This window comes from Panulirus ornatus, chromosome 54 (assembly GCF_036320965.1).
Source record: "Panulirus ornatus isolate Po-2019 chromosome 54, ASM3632096v1, whole genome shotgun sequence".
Taxonomy (NCBI): Eukaryota; Metazoa; Arthropoda; class Malacostraca; order Decapoda; family Palinuridae; genus Panulirus; species Panulirus ornatus.
In genome coordinates, this window is record NC_092277.1 from 6,859,568 (window position 1) to 6,886,296 (window position 26,729).

At 42.4% G+C, this 26,729-nt stretch overlaps 1 long non-coding RNA gene across 1 annotated transcript in view; it reads right to left on the bottom strand.

Moving 5' to 3' along the window:
• LOC139765368 (uncharacterized) overlaps positions 1–26,729 on the bottom strand; it is a 159,704-nt gene that overhangs the window by 21,585 nt on the left and 111,390 nt on the right. Inside the window, exon 2 of the long non-coding RNA XR_011716656.1 lies at positions 5,328–5,420. This is a non-coding gene — a long non-coding RNA (uncharacterized lncRNA). The remainder of the gene's footprint in view (positions 1–5,327; positions 5,421–26,729) is intronic.

The following is a 26,729-nucleotide window of genomic DNA, read 5'->3' on the forward strand; positions in this document are numbered from 1 at the left end:
CACAACTCTATCCATAGCCCACGCCTTGCAACCATACAACATTGTTGGAACCACTATTCCTTCAAACATACCCATTTTTGCTTTCCGAGATAATGTTCTCGACTTCCACACATTCTTCAAGGCCCCCAGAATTTTCGCCCCCTCCCCCACCCTATGATCCACTTCCGCTTCCATGGTTCCATCCGCTGCCAGATCCACTCCCAGATATCTAAAACACTTCACTTCCTCCAGTTTTTCTCCATTCAAACTCACCTCCCAATTGACTTGACCCTCAACCCTACTGTACCTAATAACCTTGCTCTTATTCACATTTACTCTTAACTTTCTTCTTCCACACACTTTACCAAACTCAGTCACCAGCTTCTGCAGTTTCTCACATGAATCAGCCACCAGCGCTGTATCATCAGCGAACAACAACTGACTCACTTCCCAAGCTCTCTCATCCCCAACAGACTTCATACTTGCCCCTCTTTCCAAAACTCTTCCATTTACCTCCCTAACAACCCCATCCATAAACAAATTAAACAACCATGGAGACATCACACACCCCTGCCGCAAACCTACATTCACTGAGAACCAATCACTTTCCTCTCTTCCTACACGTACACATGCCTTACATCCTCGATAAAAACTTTTCACTGCTTCTAACAACTTTCCTCCCACACCATATATTCTTAATACCTTCCACAGAGCATCTCTATCAACTCTATCATATGCCTTCTCCAGATCCATAAATGCTACATACAAATCCATTTGCTTTTCTAAGTATTTCTCACATACATTCTTCAAAGCAAACACCTGATCCACACATCCTCTACCACTTCTGAAACCACACTGCTCTTCCCCAATCTGATGCTCTGTACATGCCTTCACCCTCTCAATCAATACCCTCCCATATAATTTACCAGGAATACTCAACAAACTTATACCTCTGTAATTTGAGCACTCACTCTTATCCCCTTTGCCTTTGTACAATGGCACTATGCACGCATTCCGCCAATCCTCAGGCACCTCACCATGAGTCATACATACATTAAATAACCTTACCAACCAGTCAACAATACAGTCACCCCCTTTTTTAATAAATTCCACTGCAATACCATCCAAACCTGCTGCCTTGCCGGCTTTCATCTTCCGCAAAGCTTTCACTACCTCTTCTCTGTGATATTCTTCCATTTGCTTTTTACCAGTTACTTTTTTCAAACATGAAATCATAATTCATGTTAACAAATGAAATCGATATCATATAGAGCTTTTATCAATTAAGGTCTTTAAACTGATATTGTTTTCTTGTAGAGCAAAGGCAACAAATCTCCTGTTTCAAGTTATTATGTAAATACTGTTAATCTAGAATCCATTTGACTTGTCACAGTTACACTCCCCAAAATAAGAAAAGTGCTAACAATTTCCAGTGCTGGTAAGCTAATATATGAGCCAAAAAGAATTCAACATTATATTTAAAAATCTTCCGCTTCCTAACTGATGCAGGAGGCAGCGAAAAAGTATATATATATTATTATATTTTGCTTTGTCGCTGTCTCCCGCGTTAGCGAGGTAGCGCAAGGAAACAGAAGAAAGAATGGCCCAACCCGCCCACATACACATGTATATACATACACGTCCACACACGCAAATATACATACCTATACATCTCAATGTACACATATATATACACAGACATATACATATATACACATGTACATAATTCATACTGTCTGCCTTATTTGTTCCCATCGCCACCCCGCCACACATGGAATAACAACACCCTCTCCCCTCATGTGTGCGAGGTAGCGCCAGGAAAGACACCAAAGGCCCCATTCGTTCACACTCAGTCTCTAGCTGTCATGTAATAATGGACCGAAACCACAACTCCCTTTCCACATCCAGGCCCCACACAGTTTCCATGGTTTACCCCAGACGCTTCACATGCCCTGGTTCAATCCATTGACAGCACGTCGACCCCGGTATACCACATCGTTCCAATTCACTCTATTCCTTGCACGCCTTTCACCCTCCTGCGTGTTCAGGCCCCGATCACTCAAAATCTATCTCACTCCATCTTTCCACCTCCAATTTGGTCTCCCACTTCTCCTCGTTCCCTCCACCTCTGACACATATATCCTCTTGGTCAATCTTTCCCCACTCATTCTCTCCATGTGACCAAACCACTTCAAAACACCCTCTTCTGCTCTCTCAACCACACTCTTTTTATTTCCACACATCTCTCTCACCCTTACATTACTTCCTCGATCAAACCACCTCACACCATATATTGTCCTCAAACATCTGATTTTCAGCACATCCACCCTCCTGCACACAACTCTATCCATAGCCCACGCCTCGCAACCATACAACATTGTTGGAACCACTATTCCTTCAAACATACCCATTTTTGCTTTCCGAGATAATGTTCTCGACTTCCAAACATTCTTCAAGGCTCCCAGAATTTTCGCCCCCTCCCCCACCCTATGATCCACTTCCGCTTCCACGGTTCCATCCGCTGCCAGATCCACTCCCAGATATCTAAAACACTTTACTTCCTCCAGTTTTTCTCCATTCAAACTTACCTCCCAATTGACTTGACCCTCAACTCTACTATACCTAATAACCTTGCTCTTATTCACATTTACTCTTAACTTTCTTCTTTCACACACTTTACCAAACTCAGTCACCAGCTTCTGCAGTTTCTTACATGAATCAGCCACCAGCGCTGTATCATCAGCGAACAACAACTGACTCACTTCCCAAGCTCTCTCATCCACAACAGACTTCATACTTGCCCCTCTTTCCAAAACTCTTGCATTCACCTCCCTAACAACCCCATCCATAAACAAATTAAACAACCATGGAGACATCACACACCCCTGCCGCAAACCTACATTCACTGAGAACCAATCACTTTCCTCTCTTCCTACACGTACACATGCCTTACATCCTCGATAAAAACTTTTCACTGCTTCTAACAACTTGCCTCCCACACCATATATTCTTAAAACCTTCCACAGAGCATCTCTATCAACTCTATCATATGCCTTCTCCAGATCCATAAATGCTACATACAAATCCATTTGTTTTTCTAAGTATTTCTTACATACATTCTTCAAAGCAAACACCTGATCCACACATCCTCTACCACTTCTGAAACCACACTGCTCTTCCCCAATCTGATGCTCTGTACATGCCTTCACCCTCTCAATCAATACCCTCCCATATAATTTACCAGGAATACTCAACAGACTTATACCTCTGTAATTTGAGCACTCACTCTTATCCTCTTTGCCTTTGTACAATGGCACTATGCAAGCATTCTGCCAATCCTCAGGCACTTCACCATGAATCATACATACATTAAATAACCTTACCAACCAGTCAACAATACAGTCACCCCATTTTTTAATAAATTCCACTGCAATACCATCCAAACCTGCTGCTTTGCCGGCTTTCATCTTCCACAAAGCTTTTACTACCTCTTCTCTATTTACCAAATCATTTTCCCTAACCCTCTCGCTTTACACACCACCTCGACCAAAACATCCTATATCTGCCACTCTATCATCAAACACATTCAACAAACCTTCAAAATACTCACTCCATCTCCTTCTCACATCACCACTACTTGTTATCACCTCCCCATGAGCCCCCTTCACCAAAGTTCCCATTTGCTCCCTCGTCTTACGCACTTTATTTACCTCCTTCCAAAACATCTTTTTATTCTCCCTGAAATTTAATGATACTCTCTCACCCCAACTCTCATTTGCCCTCTTTTTCACCTCTTGCACCTTTCTCTTGACCTCCTGCCTCTTTCTTTTATACCTCTCCCCCTTATTTGCACTTTTTCCCTGCAAAAATTGTTCAAATGCCTCTCTCTTCTCTTTCACTAATAATCTTACTTCTTCATTCCACCACTCACTACCTTTTCTAATCAACCCACCTCCCACGCTTCTCATACCACAAGCATCTTTTGCGCAAGCCATCACTGCTTCCCTAAATACATCCCATTCCTCCCCCACTTCCCTTACCTCCTTTGTTCTCACCTTTTTCCATTCTGTACTCAGTCTCTCCTGGTACTTCCTCACACAAGTCTCCTTCCCAAGCTCACTTACTCTCACCACTCTCTTCACCCCAACATTCTCTCTTCTTTTCTGAAAACCCCTACAAATCTTCACCTTCGCCTCCACAAGATAATGATCAGACATCCCTCCAGTTGCACCTCTCAGCACATTAACATCCAAAAGTCTCTCTTTCATGCGTCTATCAATTAACACGTAATCCAATAACCCTCTCTGGCCGTCTCTCTTACTTACATACGTATGCTTATGTATATCTCACTTTTTAAACCAGGTATTCCCAATCACCAGTCCTTTTTCAGCACATAAATCTACAAGCTCTTCACCATTTCCATTTACAACACTGAACACTCCATGTATGCCAATTATTCCCTCAACTGCCACATTACTCACCTTTGCATTCAAATCACCCATCACTATAACCCGGTCTTGTGCATCAAAACCACTAACACACTCATTCAGCTGCTCCCAGAACGCTTGCCTCTCATGATCTTTCTTCTCATGCCCAGGTGCATATGCACCAATAATCACCCCTCTCTCTCCATCAACTTTCAATTTTACCCATATCAATCTAGAATTTACTTTCTTACACTCTATCACATACTCCCACAACTCCTGATTCCGGAGTAGTGCTACTCCTTCCCTTGCTCTTGTCCTCTTACTAACCCCTGACTTTACTCCCAAGACATTTCCAAACCACTCTTCCCCTTTACCCCTTAGCTTCGTTTCACTCAAGAGCCAAAACATCCAGGTTCCTTTCCTCTAACATACTACCTATCTCTCCTTCTTTCTCATCTTGGTTACATCCACACACATTTAGACACCCCAATCTGAGCCTTCGAGGAGGATGAGCACTCCTCGCGTGACTCCTTCTTCTGTTTCCCCTTTTAGAAAGTTAAAATACAAGGAGGGGAGAGTTTCTGGCCCCCCGCTCCCTTCCCCTTTAGTCGCCTTCTACGACATGTGAGGAATGCGTGGGAACAAAGGGGACAAAGGGAGAATGAATACTTCCCACGTACTCTCTGCGTGTCGTAGAAGGCGACTAAAAGGGAAGGGAGCGGGGGGCTGGAAATCTTCCCCTCTCATTTTTTTTTTAATTTTCCAAAGGAACAGAGAAGGGGGCCGGGTGAGGATGTTTCCTCAGAGGCCCAGTCCTCTGTTCTTAACGCTACCTCGCTGAGGCGGGAAATGGCAAATAGTATGAAAGAAAAGAAAGAAAGATTTAAAAATCTAATATATATTTTTAAATACGTGAAAAACCTGTTAATGATCCTGGTGTGTCTGTGTTTGTTCCAAGTGGCTCCTTCCATTGCCTTTGTCAATGGGATATCTAGCAGATGTCCTCCTTGATATCTGTGAAATCAAGATTATTCTTGTAATTGAAGTAAATGCTACTAGTTTGGTCTAATATAATTCATATAACCATGGTATTTCAAATCTGTTGACTCCTTTACATAAAATACAGACTTCCATCATCATTCAAGTGATATCAGGATAATACCTGGTTTATAAAAGAGGAGCGGGGGAGAAATGGGATGTACCTACGAAAAGTGATGGCTTGTGCAAAAGATGCTTGTGGGAAGCAAAAGGTGGGAGGTGGGCGGACTAGAAAGGGTAATGAGTGGTGGGATGAAGAAGTAAGAGAGAAGAGAAGGCATGTGGAAGATTCTCCCAGGGAAGTAGTGGAAATGACAGGAAGATGTATAAAAGAAAGCGGCAAGAGGTCAAGAGAAAGGTGGCAGCAGGACAAGGGAAAGATGCACGAGATGAAAAAAGAGGGCGAATGAGAGTTTGGGTGAGTGTGTGTCATTAAATTTCAGGAAAATAACAAGATGTATAGGAAGGAGGTAAATAATGTGCATAAGACAATAGAACAAATGGAAACATGGGTGAAGGGGACAAATGGGGAAGTGATAGCAAGTAATGATGAAGTAAGGAGTGAGTATTTTGAAGGTTCGTTGAATGTGTTAGATGATAGAGTGGAAGATATAAGGCATTTTGGTCGGGGTGGTGTGCAAACTGAGAGGTTCAGGGAGAATGGTTTGATAAACATAGAAGAGGTAGTGAAAGCTTTGCAGAAGATGAAAGTCGGCACGTTAGGATGGTACTGATGTGGAATTTATCAAAAAAGGAGGTCACTCTGTTCTTGATTGGTTGGTAAGGATATTCAATTTATGTATGGATCACGGTGAAGTCTGAGGATTGGCAGAATGCATGCACAGTGCCACTGTACTAAGGCAAAGGGGATAAAGGCAAGTGTTCAAATTACAGAGGCATAAGGTTGTTGAGTATTGCTGGGAAATTATATGGGAGGAGAGTAAAGGCATGTACAGAGCATCAGACTGAATAAGAGCAGTGTGGTTTCAGAAGTGGTAGAGGATGTGTGGATCAGGTGTTTGCTTTGAAAAATCTATGTGAGAAATACCTCAAAAAAAGATGGATTTGTAAGTAACACTTATGGCTCTAGAAAAGGCATATGATAGGGTTGATAGAGATGCTTTGTGGAAGGTTTTAAGAGTATATGGTGTGGGAGGTAAGTTGGCAGAAGCAGTGAAAAGTTTTTATCAAGGCATATGGACAAGTAGGAGGAGAGTGCATGATGTCCCCATGGCTGTTTCATTTCTTTGTGGATGAAGTGGTTAGGGAGGTGAATGGGAGAGTTTTGGAGAAAGGGGCAAGTATGCAGTCTCTTCTGGATAAGAGAGCTTGGGAAGTGAGTCACTTGGCTGATTTGGGTGAGAAACTGCACAGGTTGGTGACAGTTTGGTAAAGTGTGAAATGAGAAAGTTCAGAGTTTGATGTGAAAAAGTGCAAGGTTATTAGGTTCAATAGGGTTGAGGGACAAGTTAAATGGTAGGTAAGTTTGAATGGAGACTAACTGGTGGAAGTGAAGTGGTTTAGATAACCTGGAATGGACTTTGCTGTGAAAGTAGAAATGAGTCACAAGGTGGAGGAGGGAGCAAAGGTTCTGGGAGCATTGAGGAATGTCAGGAAGACCATTATCTTGGGGAAAAATAAGTATGTATGAAGGCATAGTGGTTCCAAAAATGTTGGCACGGTAGCGACAGAAATAGATGAAGGCAGCAAGTATGAATGTATACATGTGTATACATGTATGTATATGTTGATATGCATATGTATGTATATGTGTACCTAGGGGCATTTATAATTATATATGTGCATATGAATGGTTTGGCCATTAATCGTCTGTTTCCTTGTGTTACCTCAATGATGCGGGAAATAGCAGTAAGTATAATAAGCAATTTTGTTCTATAAGTGAGGGACCAGCACATGAAAAATAATATATGTAAATATACATACATAAAGTTATGTATATCTCTCTTTTTAAACCAGGTATTCCCAATCACCAGTCCTCTTTCAGCACGTAAATTTACAAGCTCTTCACCATTTCCATTTACAACACTGAACACCCCATGTATACCAATTATTCCCTCAACTGCCACATTACTCACCTTTGCATTCAAATCACCCATCACTATTACCCGGTCTCGTGCATCAAAACCACTAACACACTCATTCAGGTGCTCCCAAAACACTTGCCTCTCATGATCTTTCTTCTCATGCCCAGGTGCATATGCACCAATAATCACCCATCTCTCTCCATCAACTTTCAGTTTTACCCATATCAATCTAGAGTTTACTTTCTTACACTCTATCACAAACTCTCACCACTCCTGTTTCAGGAGTAGTGCTACTCCTTCCCTTGGTCTTGTCCTCTCACTAACCCCTGACTTTACTCCCAAGACATTCCCAAACCACTCTTCCCCTTTACCCTTGAGCTTCGTTTCACTCAGAGCCAAAACATCCAGGTTCCTTTCCTCAAACATACCACCTATCTCTCCTTTTTACTCATCTTGGCTACATCCACACACATTTAGAAACCCCACTCTGAGCCTTTGAGGAGGATGAGCACTCCCCGCGTGATTCCTTCTTCTGTTTCCTCTTTTAGAAAGTTAGAATACGAGGAGGGGGGGCTGGAAATCCTCCCCTCTTGTTTTTTCAGTTCTCCAAAAGAAGGGACAGAGAAGAGGCCTAGTGAGGATATTACCTCAAAGGCTCAGTCCTCTGTTCTTAATGCTACCTTGCTAGTGTGGGAAATGGCAAATAGTATGAAAAAAAGAAAGAAAGAAAAAAAAAAAATATATATATATATATTTGTTGTTTGTTGGAGATGCAGCGTTGGTGGCTGATTCGGGTGAGAAATGTATGTAGCATTTATGGATCTGGAGAAGGCATATGATAGAGTTGATAGAGATGCTCTGTGGAAGGTATTAAGAATATATGGTGTGGGAGGAAAGTTGTTAGAAGCAGTGAAAAGTTTTTATCGAGGATGTAAGGCATGTGTACGTGTAGGAAGAGAGGAAAGTGATTGGTTCTCAGTGAATGTAGGTTTGCGGCAGGGGTGTGTGATGTCTCCATGGTTGTTTAATTTGTTTATGGATGGGGTTGTTAGGGAGGTAAATGCAAGAGTTTTGGAAAGAGGGGCAAGTATGAAGTCTGTTGGGGATGAGAGAGCTTGGGAAGTGAGTCAGTTGTTGTTCGCTGATGATACAGCGCTGGTGGCTGATTCATGTGAGAAACTGCAGAAGCTGGTGACTGAGTTTGGAAAAGTGTGTGGAAGAAGAAAGTTAAGAGTAAATGTGAATAAGAGCAAGGTTATTAGGTACAGTAGGGTTGAGGGTCAAGTCAATTGGGAGGTGAGTTTGAATGGAGAAAAACTGGAGGAAGTGAAGTGTTTTAGATATCTGGGAGTGGATCTGGCAGCGGATGGAACCATGGAAGCGGAAGTGGATCATAGGGTGGGGGAGGGGGCGAAAATCCTGGGAGCCTTGAAGAATGTGTGGAAGTCGAGAACATTATCTCGGAAAGCAAAAATGGGTATGTTTGAAGGAATAGTGGTTCCAACAATGTTGTATGGTTGCGAGGCGTGGGCTATGGATAGAGTTGTGCGCAGGAGGATGGATGTGCTGGAAATGAGATGTTTGAGGACAATGTGTGGTGTGAGGTGGTTTGATCGAGTGAGTAACGTAAGGGTAAGAGAGATGTGTGGAAATAAAAAGAGCGTGGTTGAGAGAGCAGAAGAGGGTGTTTTGAAGTGGTTTGGGCACATGGAGAGGATGAGTGAGGAAAGATTGACCAAGAGGATATATGTGTCGGAGGTGGAGGGAACAAGGAGAAGAGGGAGACCAAATTGGAGGTGGAAAGATGGAGTGAAAAAGATTTTGTGTGATCGGGGCCTGAACATGCAGGAGGGTGAAAGGAGGGCAAGGAATAGAGTGAATTGGAGCGATGTGGTATACCGGGGTTGACGTGCTGTCAGTGGATTGAAGCAGGGCATGTGAAGCGTCTGGGGTAAACCATGGAAAGCTGTGTAGGTATGTATATTTGCGTGTGTGGACGTATGTATATACATGTGTATGGGGGGGGGTTGGGCCATTTCTTTCGTCTGTTTCCTTGCGCTACCTCGCAAACGCGGGAGACAGCGACAAAGTATAATAAAAAAAAATATATACATATATATATATATATATATATATATATATATATATATATATATATATATATATATATACTTTCCATGGGGATAGGGGAGAAAGAATACTTCCCACATATTCCCTGCGTGTCGTAGAAGGCGACTAAAAGGGGAGGGAGCGGGGGGCTGGAAATCCTCCCCTCTCAATTTTTTTTAATTTTCCAAAAGAAGGAACAGAGAAGGGGGCCAGGTGAGGATATTCCCTCAATGGCCCAGTCCTCTGTTCTTAACGCTACCTCGCTAACGCGGGAAATGGCGAATAGTTTGAAAAAAAAAAAAAAATATTAATAAGTATGTCGAATATTCCTGGGAAATTATATGGGAGGGCATTGATTGAGAGGGTAAAGGCATGTACAGAGCATCAGACTGGGGAAGTGCAGTGTGGTTTCAGAAGTGGTAGGGGATGTGTAGATCAGGTGTTTGCTTTCAAGAATGTATGCAGGTAATACTTAGAAAAACAGATGGATTTCTATATGAATTTTATGGATCTGGAGAAGGCATATGATAGGGTTGACAGAGATGCTTTGTGGAAGGTTCTAAGAGTATAAAGTGTGGGAAGTAAGTTCTTAAAAGCAGTGAAAAAAATTTTTTCCAAGGATGTAAGGCATGTGTAAGAGCAGGAAGAGAGAAAAGTGACTGGTTCCCATTGAATGTCGGTTTGCGGCAGGGGTGCATGATGTCTCCGTGGTTGTTTAATTTGTTTATGGATGGGGTTGTTAGGGAGGTGAATGCAAGAGTTTTGGAAAGAGGGGCAAGTATGCAGTCTGTTGTGGATGAGAGAGCTTGGGAAGTGAGTCAGTTGTTGTTTGTTGGAGATGCAGCGTTGGTGGCTGATTCGGGTGAGAAACTACAGAAGTTGGTGACTGAGACTGGTAAAGTGTGTAAAATAAGAAAGTTGGGGAGGAAACGTGAATAAGAGCAACGTTATTAGGTTCAGTAGGATTGAGGGAAATGTCTACTGGGAGGTAAGTCTAAATGAAGAAAAACTGGAGGAAGTGAAGTGTTTTAGATATCTGGGAGTGGATTTGGCAGCGGATGGAAACATGAAAGCGGAAGTGCGTCACAGGGTGGGGGAGGGGGCGAAAGTTCTGAGGGCACTGAAAAATGTGTGGAAGGCGAGAACACTATCTCGGAAAGCAAAAATGGGTATGTTTGAAGGAATAGTGGTTCCAACAATGTTATATGGTTGCGAGGCGTGGGATATAGATAGACCTGTGCAGAAGAGGGTGGATGTGTTGGAAATGAGATGTTTGAAGACAGTATGTGGTGTGAGGTGTTTTGATTAAGCAGGTAATGAAAGGGTAAGAGAGATGTGTGGTAATAAAGAGTGTGGTTGAGAGAGCAGAAGAGGGTGTTTTGAAATGGTCTGGTCACATGGAGAGAATGATAGAGTGATAGAGTGGAGGATATAAGGCATTTTGGTCGGGGTGGTGTGCAAAGTGAGAGGTTCAGGGAGAATGGTTTGATAAACATAGAAGAGGTAGCAAAAGCTTTGCAGAAGATGAAAGTTGGCACGTTAGGATGGTACTGATGTGGAATTTATCAAAAAAGGAGGTCACTCTGTTTTTGATTGGTTGGTAAGGATATTCAATTTATGTATGGATCACAGTGAAGTCTGAGGATTGGCAGAATGCATGCACAGTGCCATTGTACTAAGACAAAGGGGATAAAGGCAAGTGTTCAAATTACAGAGGCATAAGGTTGTTGAGTATTGCTGGGAAATTATATGGGAGGAGAGTAAAGGCATGTACAGAGCATCAGACTGAATAAGAGCAGTGTGGTTTCAGAAGTGGTAGAGGATGTGTGGATCAGGTGTTTGCTTTGAAAAATCTATGTGAGAAATACCTCAAAAAAAGATGGATTTGTAAGTAACACTTATGGCTCTAGAAAAGGCATATGATAGGGTTGATAGAGATGCTTTGTGGAAGGTTTTAAGAGTATATGGTGTGGGAGGTAAGTTGGCAGAAGCAGTGAAAAGTTTTTATCAAGGCATATGGACAAGTAGGAGGAGAGTGCATGATGTCCCCATGGCCGTTTCATTTCTTTGTGGATGAAGTAGTTAGGGAGGTGAATGGGAGAGTTTTGGAGAAAGGGGCAAGTATGCAGTCTCTTCTGGATAAGAGAGCTTGGGAAGTGAGTCACTTGTTGTTTGCTGGTGGCTGATTTGGGTGAGAAACTGCACAGGTTGGTGACAGTTTGGTAAAGTGTGAAATGAGAAAGTTCAGAGTTTGATGTGAAAAAGTGCAAGGTTATTAGGTTCAATAGGGTTGAGGGACAAGTTAAATGGTAGGTAAGTTTGAATGGAGACTAACTGGTGGAAGTGAAGTGGTTTAGATAACCTGGAATGGACTTTGCTGTGAAAGTAGAAATGAGTCACAAGGTGGAGGAGGGAGCAAAGGTTCTGGGAGCATTGAGGAATGTCAGGAAGACCATTATCTTGGGGAAAAATAAGTATGTATGAAGGAATAGTGGTTCCAAAAATGTTGGCACGGTAGCAACAGAAATAGATGAAGGCAGCAAGTATGAATGTATACATGTGTATACATGTATGTATATGTTGATATGCATATGTATGTATATGTGTACCTAGGGGCGTTTATAATTATATATGTGCATATGAATGGTTTGGCCATTAATCGTCTGTTTCCTTGTGTTACCTCAATGATGCGGGAAATAGCAGTAAGTATAATAAGCAATTTTGTTCTATAAGTGAGGGACCAGCACATGAAAAATAATATACGTAAATATGTTCATAAGTATGTCGAATATTCCTGGGAAATTATGTGGGAGGGCACTGATTGAGAGGGTTAAGGCATGTACAGAGCATCAGACTGGGGAAGTGCAGTGTGGTTTCAGAAGTGGTAGGGGATGTGTAGATCAGGTGTTTGCTTTCAAGAATGTATGCGAGTAATACTTAGAAAAACAGATGGATTTCTATATGAATTTTATGGATCTGGAGAAGGCATATGATAGGGTTGACAGAGATGCTTTGTGGAAGGTTCTAAGAGTATAAAGTGTGGGAAGTAAGTTCTTAAAAGCAGTGAAAAATTTTTTTTCCAAGGATGTAAGGCATGTGTAAGAGCAGGAAGAGAGAAAAGTGACTGGTTCCCATTGAATGTCGGTTTGCGGCAGGGGTGCATGATGTCTCCGTGGTTGTTTAATTTGTTTATGGATGGGGTTGTTAGGGAGGTGAATGCAAGAGTTTTGGAAAGAGGGGCAAGTATGCAGTCTGTTGTGGATGAGAGAGCTTGGGAAGTGAGTCAGTTGTTGTTTGTTGGAGATGCAGCGTTGGTGGCTGATTTGGGTGAGAAACTACAGAAGTTGGTGACTGAGACTGGTAAAGTGTGTAAAATAAGAAAGTTGGGGAGGAAACGTGAATAAGAGCAACATTATTAGGTTCAGTAGGATTGAGGGGAAAGTCTACTGGGAGGTAAGTCTAAATGAAGAAAACTGGAGGAAGTGAAGTGTTTTAGATATCTGGGAGTGGATTTGGCAGCGGATGGAAACATGGAAGCGGAAGTGCGTCACAGGGTGGGGGAGGGGGCGAAAGTTCTGAGGGCACTGAAAAATGTGTGGAAGGCGAGAACACTATCTCGGAAAGCAAAAATGGGTATGTTTGAAGGAATAGTGGTTCCAACAATGTTATATGGTTGCGAGGCGTGGGATATAGATAGACCTGTGCAGAAGAGGGTGGATGTGTTGGAAATGAGATGTTTGAAGACAGTATGTGGTGTGAGGTGTTTTGATTAAGCAGGTAATGAAAGGGTAAGAGAGATGTGTGGTAATAAAGAGTGTGGTTGAGAGAGCAGAAGAGGGTGTTTTGAAATGGTCTGGTCACATGGAGAGAATGATAGAGTGATAGAGTGGAGGATATAAGGCATTTTGGTCGGGGTGGTGTGCAAACTGAGAGGTTCAGGGAGAATGGTTTGATAAACATAGAAGAGGTAGCAAAAGCTTTGCAGAAGATGAAAGTTGGCACGTTAGGATGGTACTGATGTGGAATTTATCAAAAAAGAAGGTCACTCTGTTTTTGATTGGTTGGTAAGGATATTCAATTCATGTATGGATCACAGTGAAGTCTGAGGATTGGCAGAATGCATGCACAGTGCCATTGTACTAAGACAAAGGGGATAAAGGCAAGTGTTCAAATTACAGAGGCATAAGGTTGTTGAGTATTGCTGGGAAATCATATGGGAGGAGAGTAAAGGCATGTACAGAGCATCAGACTGAATAAGAGCAGTGTGGTTTCAGAAGTGGTAGAGGATGTGTGGATTAGGTGTTTGCTTTGAAAAATTCATGTGAGAAATACCTCAAAAAAAGATGGATTTGTAAGTAACACTTATGGCTCTAGAAAAGGCATATGATAGGGTTGATAGAGATGCTTTGTGGAAGGTTTTAAGAGTATATGGTGTGGGAGGTAAGTTGGCAGAAGCAGTGAAAAGTTTTTATCAAGGCATGTGGACAAGTAGGAGGAGAGTGCGTGATGTCCCCATGGCCGTTTAATTTCTTTGTGGAAGAAGTGGTTAGGGAGGTGAATGAGAGAGTTTTGGAGAAAGGGGCAAGTATGCAGTCTCTTCTGGATTAGAGGGCTTTGGAAGTGAGTCACTTGTTGTTTGCTGGTGGCCGATTCGGGTGAGAAACTGCACAGGTTGGTGACAGTTTGGTAGAGTGTGAAATGAGAAAGTTCAGAGTTTGATGTGAATAAGAGCAAAGTTATTAGATTCAATAGGGTTGAGGGACAAGTTAAATGGTAGGTAAGTTTGAATGGAGACAAACTGGTGGAAGTGAAGTGGTTTAGATAATCTGGAATGGACTTAGCTGTGAATGTAGAAATAAGTCACAAGGTGGAGGAGGGAGCAAAGGTTCTGGGAGTGTTGAGGAATGTCAGGAAGACCATTATCTTGGGGAAAAATAAGTATGTCTGAAGGAATAGTGGTTCCAACAATGTTGGCGGGGTAGCGACAGAAATAGATGAAGGCAGCAAGTATGAATGTATACATGTGTATACATGTATGTATATGTTGATATGCATATGTATGTATATGTGCGCCTAGGGGCGTTTATAATTATATATGTGCATATATATGGCAAATTATATGGGAGGGTATTGATTGAGAGGGTGAAGGCATGTACAGAGCATCAGATTGGGGAAGAGCAGTGTGGTTTCAGAAGTGGTAGAGGATGTGTGGATCAGGTGTTTGCTTTGAAGAATGTATGTGAGAAATACTTAGAAAAGCAAATGGATTTGTATGTAGCATTTATGGATCTGGAGAAGGCATATGATAGAGTTGATAGAGATGCTCTGTGGAAGGTATTAAGAATATATGGTGTGGGAGGCAAGTTGTTAGAAGCACTGAAAAGTTTTTATCGAGGATGTAAGGCATGTGTACCTGTAGGAAGAGAGGAAAGTGATTGGTTCTCAGTGAATGTAGGTTTGCGGCAGGGGTGTGTGATGTCTCCATGGTTGTTTAATTTGTTTATGGATGGGGTTGTTAGGGAGGTAAATGCAAGAGTTTTGGAAAGAGGGGCAAGTATGAAGTCTGTTGGGGATGAGAGAGCTTGGGAAGTGAGTCAGTTGTTGTTCGCTGATGATACAGCGCTGGTGGCTGATTCATGTGAGAAACTGCAGAAGCTGGTGACTGAGTTTGGTAAAGTGTGTGGAAGAAGAAAGTTAAGAGTAAATGTGAATAAGAGCAAGGTTATTAGGTACAGTAGGGTTGAGGGTCAAGTCAATTGGGAGGTGAGTTTGAATGGAGAAAAACTGGAGGAAGTGAAGTGTTTTAGATATCTGGGAGTGGATCTGTCAGCGGATGGAACCATGGAAGCGGAAGTGGATCATAGGGTGGGGGAGGGGGCGAAAATTTTGGGAGCCTTGAAAAATGTGTGGAAGTCGAGAACATTATCTCGGAAAGCAAAAATGGGTATGTTTGAAGGAATAGTGGTTCCAACAATGTTGTATGGTTGCGAGGCGTGGGCTATGGATAGAGTTGTGCGCAGGAGGATGGATGTGCTGGAAATGAGATGTTTGAGGACAATGTGTGGTGTGAGGTGGTTTGATCGAGTAAGTAACGTAAGGGTAAGAGAGATGTGTGGAAATAAAAAGAGCGTGGTTGAGAGAGCAGAAGAGGGTGTTTTGAAATGGTTTGGGCACATGGAGAGAATGAGTGAGGAAAGATTGACCAAGAGGATATATGTGTCGGAGGTGGAGGGAACGAGGAGAAGAGGGAGACCAAATTGGAGGTGGAAAGATGGAGTGAAAAAGATTTTGTGTGATCGGGGCCTGAACATGCAGGAGGGTGAAAGGAGGGCAAGGAATAGAGTGAATTGGAGCGATGTGGTATACCGGGGTTGACGTGCTGTCAGTGGATTGAATCAAGGCATGTGAAGCGTCTGGGGTAAACCATGGAAAGCTGTGTAGGTATGTATATTTGCGTGTGTGGACGTGTGTATGTACATGTGTATGGGGGGGGGGGGTTGGGCCATTTCTTTCGTCTGTTTCCTTGCGCTACCTCGCAAACGCGGGAGACAGCGACAAAGTATAAAAAAAAAAAAAAATATATATATATATATATATATATATATATATATACTTTCCATGGGGATAGGGGAGAAAGAATACTTCCCACGTATTCCCTGCGTGTCGTAGAAGGCGACTAAAAGGGGAGGGAGCGGGGGGCTGGAAATCCTCCCCTCTCAATTTTTTTTAATTTTCCAAAAGAAGGAACAGAGAAGGGGGCCAGGTGAGGATATTCCCTCAATGGCCCAGTCCTCTGTTCTTAACGCTACCTCGCTAACGCGGGAAATGGCGAATAGTTTGAAAAAAAAAAAAAAATATTAATAAGTATGTCGAATATTCCTGGGAAATTATATGGGAGGGCATTGATTGAGAGGGTAAAGGCATGTACAGAGCATCAGACTGGGGAAGTGCAGTGTGGTTTCAGAAGTGGTAGGGGATGTGTAGATCAGGTGTTTGCTTTCAAGAATGTATGCAGGTAATACTTAGAAAAACAGATGGATTTCTATATGAATTTTATGGATCTGGAGAAGGCATATGATAGGGTTGACAGAGATGCTTTGTGGAAGGTTCTAAGAGTATAAAGTGTGGGAAGTAAGTTCTTAAAAGCAGTGAAAAAAATTTTTTCCAAGGATGTAAGGCATGTGTAAGAGCAGGAAGAGAGAAAAGTGACTGGTTCCCATTGAATGTCGGTTTGCGGCAGGGGTGCATGATGTCTCCGTGGTTGTTTAATTTGTTTATGGATGGGGTTGTTAGGGAGGTGAATGCAAGAGTTTTGGAAAGAGGGGCAAGTATGCAGTCTGTTGTGGATGAGAGAGCTTGGGAAGTGAGTCAGTTGTTGTTTGTTGGAGATGCAGCGTTGGTGGCTGATTCGGGTGAGAAACTACAGAAGTTGGTGACTGAGACTGGTAAAGTGTGTAAAATAAGAAAGTTGGGGAGGAAACGTGAATAAGAGCAACGTTATTAGGTTCAGTAGGATTGAGGGAAATGTCTACTGGGAGGTAAGTCTAAATGAAGAAAAACTGGAGGAAGTGAAGTGTTTTAGATATCTGGGAGTGGATTTGGCAGCGGATGGAAACATGAAAGCGGAAGTGCGTCACAGGGTGGGGGAGGGGGCGAAAGTTCTGAGGGCACTGAAAAATGTGTGGAAGGCGAGAACACTATCTCGGAAAGCAAAAATGGGTATGTTTGAAGGAATAGTGGTTCCAACAATGTTATATGGTTGCGAGGCGTGGGATATAGATAGACCTGTGCAGAAGAGGGTGGATGTGTTGGAAATGAGATGTTTGAAGACAGTATGTGGTGTGAGGTGTTTTGATTAAGCAGGTAATGAAAGGGTAAGAGAGATGTGTGGTAATAAAGAGTGTGGTTGAGAGAGCAGAAGAGGGTGTTTTGAAATGGTCTGGTCACATGGAGAGAATGATAGAGTGATAGAGTGGAGGATATAAGGCATTTTGGTCGGGGTGGTGTGCAAAGTGAGAGGTTCAGGGAGAATGGTTTGATAAACATAGAAGAGGTAGCAAAAGCTTTGCAGAAGATGAAAGTTGGCACGTTAGGATGGTACTGATGTGGAATTTATCAAAAAAGGAGGTCACTCTGTTTTTGATTGGTTGGTAAGGATATTCAATTTATGTATGGATCACAGTGAAGTCTGAGGATTGGCAGAATGCATGCACAGTGCCATTGTACTAAGACAAAGGGGATAAAGGCAAGTGTTCAAATTACAGAGGCATAAGGTTGTTGAGTATTGCTGGGAAATTATATGGGAGGAGAGTAAAGGCATGTACAGAGCATCAGACTGAATAAGAGCAGTGTGGTTTCAGAAGTGGTAGAGGATGTGTGGATCAGGTGTTTGCTTTGAAAAATCTATGTGAGAAATACCTCAAAAAAAGATGGATTTGTAAGTAACACTTATGGCTCTAGAAAAGGCATATGATAGGGTTGATAGAGATGCTTTGTGGAAGGTTTTAAGAGTATATGGTGTGGGAGGTAAGTTGGCAGAAGCAGTGAAAAGTTTTTATCAAGGCATATGGACAAGTAGGAGGAGAGTGCATGATGTCCCCATGGCCGTTTCATTTCTTTGTGGATGAAGTAGTTAGGGAGGTGAATGGGAGAGTTTTGGAGAAAGGGGCAAGTATGCAGTCTCTTCTGGATAAGAGAGCTTGGGAAGTGAGTCACTTGTTGTTTGCTGGTGGCTGATTTGGGTGAGAAACTGCACAGGTTGGTGACAGTTTGGTAAAGTGTGAAATGAGAAAGTTCAGAGTTTGATGTGAAAAAGTGCAAGGTTATTAGGTTCAATAGGGTTGAGGGACAAGTTAAATGGTAGGTAAGTTTGAATGGAGACTAACTGGTGGAAGTGAAGTGGTTTAGATAACCTGGAATGGACTTTGCTGTGAAAGTAGAAATGAGTCACAAGGTGGAGGAGGGAGCAAAGGTTCTGGGAGCATTGAGGAATGTCAGGAAGACCATTATCTTGGGGAAAAATAAGTATGTATGAAGGAATAGTGGTTCCAAAAATGTTGGCACGGTAGCGACAGAAATAGATGAAGGCAGCAAGTATGAATGTATACATGTGTATACATGTATGTATATGTTGATATGCATATGTATGTATATGTGTACCTAGGGGCGTTTATAATTATATATGTGCATATGAATGGTTTGGCCATTAATCGTCTGTTTCCTTGTGTTACCTCAATGATGCGGGAAATAGCAGTAAGTATAATAAGCAATTTTGTTCTATAAGTGAGGGACCAGCACATGAAAAATAATATACGTAAATATGTTCATAAGTATGTCGAATATTCCTGGGAAATTATGTGGGAGGGCACTGATTGAGAGGGTTAAGGCATGTACAGAGCATCAGACTGGGGAAGTGCAGTGTGGTTTCAGAAGTGGTAGGGGATGTGTAGATCAGGTGTTTGCTTTCAAGAATGTATGCGAGTAATACTTAGAAAAACAGATGGATTTCTATATGAATTTTATGGATCTGGAGAAGGCATATGATAGGGTTGACAGAGATGCTTTGTGGAAGGTTCTAAGAGTATAAAGTGTGGGAAGTAAGTTCTTAAAAGCAGTGAAAAATTTTTTTTCCAAGGATGTAAGGCATGTGTAAGAGCAGGAAGAGAGAAAAGTGACTGGTTCCCATTGAATGTCGGTTTGCGGCAGGGGTGCATGATGTCTCCGTGGTTGTTTAATTTGTTTATGGATGGGGTTGTTAGGGAGGTGAATGCAAGAGTTTTGGAAAGAGGGGCAAGTATGCAGTCTGTTGTGGATGAGAGAGCTTGGGAAGTGAGTCAGTTGTTGTTTGTTGGAGATGCAGCGTTGGTGGCTGATTTGGGTGAGAAACTACAGAAGTTGGTGACTGAGACTGGTAAAGTGTGTAAAATAAGAAAGTTGGGGAGGAAACGTGAATAAGAGCAACATTATTAGGTTCAGTAGGATTGAGGGGAAAGTCTACTGGGAGGTAAGTCTAAATGAAGAAAACTGGAGGAAGTGAAGTGTTTTAGATATCTGGGAGTGGATTTGGCAGCGGATGGAAACATGGAAGCGGAAGTGCGTCACAGGGTGGGGGAGGGGGCGAAAGTTCTGAGGGCACTGAAAAATGTGTGGAAGGCGAGAACACTATCTCGGAAAGCAAAAATGGGTATGTTTGAAGGAATAGTGGTTCCAACAATGTTATATGGTTGCGAGGCGTGGGATATAGATAGACCTGTGCAGAAGAGGGTGGATGTGTTGGAAATGAGATGTTTGAAGACAGTATGTGGTGTGAGGTGTTTTGATTAAGCAGGTAATGAAAGGGTAAGAGAGATGTGTGGTAATAAAGAGTGTGGTTGAGAGAGCAGAAGAGGGTGTTTTGAAATGGTCTGGTCACATGGAGAGAATGATAGAGTGATAGAGTGGAGGATATAAGGCATTTTGGTCGGGGTGGTGTGCAAACTGAGAGGTTCAGGGAGAATGGTTTGATAAACATAGAAGAGGTAGCAAAAGCTTTGCAGAAGATGAAAGTTGGCACGTTAGGATGGTACTGATGTGGAATTTATCAAAAAAGAAGGTCACTCTGTTTTTGATTGGTTGGTAAGGATATTCAATTCATGTATGGATCACAGTGAAGTCTGAGGATTGGCAGAATGCATGCACAGTGCCATTGTACTAAGACAAAGGGGATAAAGGCAAGTGTTCAAATTACAGAGGCATAAGGTTGTTGAGTATTGCTGGGAAATCATATGGGAGGAGAGTAAAGGCATGTACAGAGCATCAGACTGAATAAGAGCAGTGTGGTTTCAGAAGTGGTAGAGGATGTGTGGATTAGGTGTTTGCTTTGAAAAATTCATGTGAGAAATACCTCAAAAAAAGATGGATTTGTAAGTAACACTTATGGCTCTAGAAAAGGCATATGATAGGGTTGATAGAGATGCTTTGTGGAAGGTTTTAAGAGTATATGGTGTGGGAGGTAAGTTGGCAGAAGCAGTGAAAAGTTTTTATCAAGGCATGTGGACAAGTAGGAGGAGAGTGCGTGATGTCCCCATGGCCGTTTAATTTCTTTGTGGAAGAAGTGGTTTGGGAGGTGAATGAGAGAGTTTTGGAGAAAGGGGCATGTATGCAGTCTCTTCTGGATAAGAGGGCTTTGGAAGTGAGTCACTTGTTGTTTGCTGGTGGCCGATTCGGGTGAGAAACTGCACAGGTTGGTGACAGTTTGGTAGAGTGTGAAATGAGAAAGTTCAGAGTTTGATGTGAATAAGAGCAAAGTTATTAGATTCAATAGGGTTGAGGGACAAGTTAAATGGTAGGTAAGTTTGAATGGAGACAAACTGGTGGAAGTGAAGTGGTTTAGATAATCTGGAATGGACTTAGCTGTGAATGTAGAAATAAGTCACAAGGTGGAGGAGGGAGCAAAGGTTCTGGGAGTGTTGAGGAATGTCAGGAAGACCATTATCTTGGGGAAAAATAAGTATGTCTGAAGGAATAGTGGTTCCAACAATGTTGGCGGGGTAGCGACAGAAATAGATGAAGGCAGCAAGTATGAATGTATACATGTGTATACATGTATGTATATGTTGATATGCATATGTATGTATATGTGCGCCTAGGGGCGTTTATAATTATATATGTGCATATATATGGCAAATTATATGGGAGGGTATTGATTGAGAGGGTGAAGGCATGTACAGAGCATCAGATTGGGGAAGAGCAGTGTGGTTTCAGAAGTGGTAGAGGATGTGTGGATCAGGTGTTTGCTTTGAAGAATGTATGTGAGAAATACTTAGAAAAGCAAATGGATTTGTATGTAGCATTTATGGATCTGGAGAAGGCATATGATAGAGTTGATAGAGATGCTCTGTGGAAGGTATTAAGAATATATGGTGTGGGAGGCAAGTTGTTAGAAGCACTGAAAAGTTTTTATCGAGGATGTAAGGCATGTGTACCTGTAGGAAGAGAGGAAAGTGATTGGTTCTCAGTGAATGTAGGTTTGCGGCAGGGGTGTGTGATGTCTCCATGGTTGTTTAATTTGTTTATGGATGGGGTTGTTAGGGAGGTGAATGCAAGAGTTTTGGAAAGAGGGGCAAGTATGAAGTCTGTTGGGGATGAGAGAGCTTGGGAAGTGAGTCAGTTGTTGTTCGCTGATGATACAGCGCTGGTGGCTGATTCATGTGAGAAACTGCAGAAGCTGGTGACTGAGTTTGGTAAAGTGTGTGAAAGAAGAAAGTTAAGAGTAAATGTGAATAAGAGCAAGGTTATTAGGTACAGTAGGGTTGAGGGTCAATTCAATTGGGAGGTGAGTTTGAATGGAGAAAAACTGGAGGAAGTGAAGTGTTTTAGATATCTGGGAGTGGATCTGGCAGCGGATGGAACCATGGAAGCGGAAGTGGATCATAGGGTGGGGGAGGGGGCGAAAATTCTGGGAGCCTTGAAGAATGTGTGGAAGTCGAGAACATTATCTCGGAAAGCAAAAATGGGTATGTTTGAAGGAATAGTGGTTCCAACAATGTTGTATGGTTGCGAGGCGTGGACTATGGATAGAGTTGTGCGCAGGAGGATGGATGTGCTGGAAATGAGATGTTTGAGGACAATGTGTGGTGTGAGGTGGTTTGATCGAGTAAGTAACGTAAGGGTAAGAGAGATGTGTGGAAATAAAAAGAGCGAGGTTGAGAGAGCAGAAGAGGGTGTTTTGAAATGGTTTGGTCACATGGAGAGAATGAGTGAGGAAAGATTGACCAAGAGGATATATGTGTCGGAGGTGGAGGGAACGAGGAGAAGAGGGAGACCAAATTGGAGGTGGAAAGATGGAGTGAAAAAGATATTGTGTGATCGGGGCCTGAACATGCAGGAGGGTGAAAGGAGGGCAAAGAATAGAGTGAATTGGAGCAATGTGGTATACCGGGGTTGACATGCTGTCAGTGGATTGAATCAAGGCATGTGTATGGGGGTGGGTTGGGCCATTTCTTTCATCTGTTTCCTTGCGCTATCTCGCAAACGCGGGAGACAGCGGAAAAAAAAAAATGTGCATATGAATGGTTTGGCCATTAATCGCCTGTTTCCTTGTGTTACCTCAATGATGCGGGAAATAGCAGTAAGTACAATAAACAATTTTGTTCTATAACTGAGGGACCAGCACATGAAAAATAATATACGTAAATATGTTAATAAGTATGTTGAATATTCCTGGGAAATTATATGGGAGGGCATTGATTGAGAGGGTATGTACAGAGCATCAGACTGGGGAAGAGCAGTGTGGTTTCAGAAGTGGTAGGGGATGTGTGGATCAGATGTTTGCTTTCAAGAATGTATGCGAGTAATACTTAGAAAAACAGATGGATTTCTATATGAATTTTATGGATCTGGAGAAGGCATATGATAGGGTTGACAGAGATGCTTTGTGGAAGGTTCTAAGAGTATAAAGTGTGGGAGGTAAGTTCTTACAAGCAGTGAAAATTCTTTTTTCCAAGGATGTAAGGAATGTGTAAGAGAAGGAAGAGAGGAAAGTGACTGGTTCCCCTTGAACGTCGGTTTGTGGCATGGGTGCATGATGTCTCCATGGTTGTTTAATTTGTTTATGGATGGGGTTGTTAGGGAGGTGAATGCAAGAGTTTTGGAAAGAGGGGCAAGTATGCAGTCTTTTGTGGATGAGAGAGCTTGGGAAGTGAGTCAGTTGTTGTTTGTTGGAGATGCAGCGTTGGTGGCTGATTTGGGTGAGAAACTGCAGAAGTTGGTGACTGAGACTGGTAAAGTGTGTGAAATAAGAAAGTTGGGGAGGAAATGTGAATAAGAGCAACGTTATTAGGTTCAGTAGGATTGAGGGAAAAGTCTACTGGGAGGTAAGTTTAAATGGAGAAAAACTGGAGGAAGTGAAGTGTTTTAGATATCTGGGAGTGGATTTGGCAGCGGATGGAAACATGGAAGCGGAAGTGAGTCACAGGGTGGGGGAGGGGGCGAAAGTTCTGAGAGCATTGAAGAATGTGCAGAAGGCGAGAACACTATCTCGGAAAGCAAAAATGGGTATGTTTGAAGGAATAGTGGTTCCAACAATGTTATATGGTTGCGAGGTGTGGGCTATAGATAGAGCTGTGCGGAAGAGGGTGGATGTGTTGGAAATGAGTTGTTTGAAGACAGTATGTGGTGTGAAGTGTTTTGATTGAGCAGGTAATGAAAGGGCAAGAGAGATGTGTGGTAATAAAGAGTGTGGTTGAGAGAATAGAAGAGGGTGTTTTGAAATGGTCTAGTCACATGGAGAGAATGATAGAGTGATAGAGTGGAAGATATAAGGCATTTTAGTTGGGGTGGTGTGCAAACTGAGAGGTTCAGGGAGAATGGTTTGATAAACATAGAAGAGGTAGCGAAAGCTTTGCAGAAGATGAAAGTTGGCACATTAGGAAGGTACTGATGTGGAATTTATCAAAAAAGGAGGTCACTCTGTTGTTGATTGGTCGGTAAGGATATTCAATTTACGTATGGATCGTGGTAAAGTCTGAGGATTGGCAGAATGCATGCACAGTGCCACTGTACTAAGGCAAAGGGGATAAAGGCAAGTGTTCAAATTACAGAGGCATAAGGTTGTTGAGTATTGCTGGGAAATTATATGGGAGGAGAGTAAAGGCATGTACAGAGCATCAGACTGAATAAGAGCAGTGTGGTTTCAGAAGTGGTAGAGGATGTGTGGATCAGGTGTTTGCTTTGAAAAATCTATGTGAGAAATACCTCAAAAAAAGATGGATTTGTAAGTAACACTTATGGCTCTAGAAAAGGCATATGATAGGGTTGATAGAGATGCTTTGTGGAAGGTTTTAAGAGTATATGGTGTGGGAGGTAAGTTGGCAGAAGCAGTGAAAAGTTTTTATCAGGGCATGTGGACAAGTAGGAGGAGAGTGCGTGATGTCCCCATGGCCGTTTAATTCCTTTGTGGATGAAGTGGTTAGGGAGGTGAATGAGAGAGTTTTGGAGAAAGGGGCAAGTATGCAGTCTATTCAGGATAAGAGGGCTTGGGAAGTGAGTCACTTGTTGTTTGCTGGTGGCTGATTCGGGTGAGAAACTGCACAGGCTGGTGACAGTTTGGTAAAGTGTGAAATGAGAAAGTTCAGAGTTTGATGTGAATAAGAGCAAGGTTATTAGGTTCAATAGGGTTGAGGGACAAGTTAAATGGTAGGTAAGTTTGAATGGAGACAAACTGGTGGAAGTGAAGTGGTTTAGATAACCTGGAATGGACTTAGCTGTGAAAGTAGAAATGAGTCACAAGGTGGGGGAGGGAGCAAAGGTTCTGGGAGCGTTGAGGAATGTCAGGAAGACCATTATCTTGGGGAAAAATAAGTATGTCTGAAGGAATAGTGGTTCCAACAATGTTGGCGGGGTAGCGACAGAAATAGATGAAGGCAGCAAGTATGAATGTATACATGTGTATACATGTATGTATATGTGCGGCTAGGGGCGTTTATAATTATATGTGTGCATATGAATGGTTTGGCCATTAATCGCCTGTTTCCTTGTGTTACCTCAATGATGCGGGAAATAGCAGTAAGTACAATAAACAATTTTGTTCTATAACTGAGGGACCAGCACATGAAAAATAATATACGTAAATATGTTAATAAGTATGTTGAATATTCCTGGGAAATTATATGGGAGGGCATTGATTGAGAGGGTAAAGGCATGTACAGAGCATCAGACTGGGGAAGAGCAGTGTGGTTTCAGAAGTGGTACGGGATGTGTGGATCAGGTGTTTGCTTTCAAGAATGTATGCGAGTAATACTTAGAAAAAACAGATGGATTTCTATATGAATTTTATGGATCTGGAGAAGGCATATGATAGGGTTGACAGAGATGCTTTGTGGAAGGTTCTAAGAGTATAAAGTGTGGGAAGTAAGTTCTTACAAGCAGTGAAAAATTTTTTTTTCCAAGGATGTAAGGCATGTGTAAGAGCAGGAAGAGAGAAAAGTGACTGGTTCCCATTGAATGTCGGTTTGTGGCAGGGGTGCATGATGTCTCCATGGTTGTTTAATTTGTTTATGGATGGGGTTGTTAGGGAGGTGAATGCAAGAGTTTTGGAAAGAGGGGCAGGTATGCAGTCTGTTGTGGATGAGAGAGCTTGGGAAGTGAGTCAGTTGTTGTTTGTTGAAGATGCAGCGTTGGTGGCCGATTCAGGAGAGAAACTGCAGAAGTTGGTGACTGAGACTGGTAAAGTGTGTGAAATAAGAAAGTTGGGGAGGAAATGTGAATAAGAGCAACGTTATTAGGTTCAGTAGGATTGAGTGAAAAGTCTACTGGGAGGTTAGTTTGAATGGAGAAAAACTGGAGGAAGTGAAGTGTTTTAGATATCTGGGAGTGGATTTGGCAGCGGATGGAAGCATGGAAGCGGAAGTGAGTCACAGGGTGGGGGAGGAAGCGAAAGTTCTGAGAGCATTGAAGAATGTGTGGAAGGCGAGAACACTATCTCGGAAAGCAAAAATGGGTATGTTTGAAGGAATAGTGGTTCCAACAATGTTATATGGTTGCGAGGCGTGGGCTATAGATAGAGCTGTGCGGAAGAGGGTGGATGTGTTGGAAATGAGATGTTTGAAGACAGTATGTGGTGTGAGGTGTTTTGATTGAGCAGGTAATAAAAGGGTAAGAGAGATGGTGGAAATAAAAGACGAGGTTGAGAGAGCAGAAGAGGTGTTTGAAATGGTTGGTCACAAAGGAGAGAATGAGTGAGGAAAGATTGACCAAAAGGGTAATGTTCGGAGGGGGAGGGAACAGGAGAAAAGGGGACCAAAGGAGGTGGAAAAATGGGGGTGAAAAAAATATTTTGGACGGGGGCCTAACATGCAGGAGGGGGAAAGGGGGGCAAGAAAAAAAAGTGAATTGGGGGCAATTTTGGGATCCGGGGTTTACATCGCATGGATTGAATCAAGGCATGTGTATGGGGGTGGGGGGGGGCATTTCTTTCTCTGTTTCCCTTTCGCTATCTCGCAAAAGCGGGAGACAGCGGAAAAAAAAAAAAGTGCATATGAAGGTTTTGGCCATTAAACGCCCGTTTCCTTGTGTTACCCAATATGCGGGAAATAGCGTAAGTACAATAAACAAATTTTTTTCTATAATGAGGGGCCAGCACATGAAAAAAATA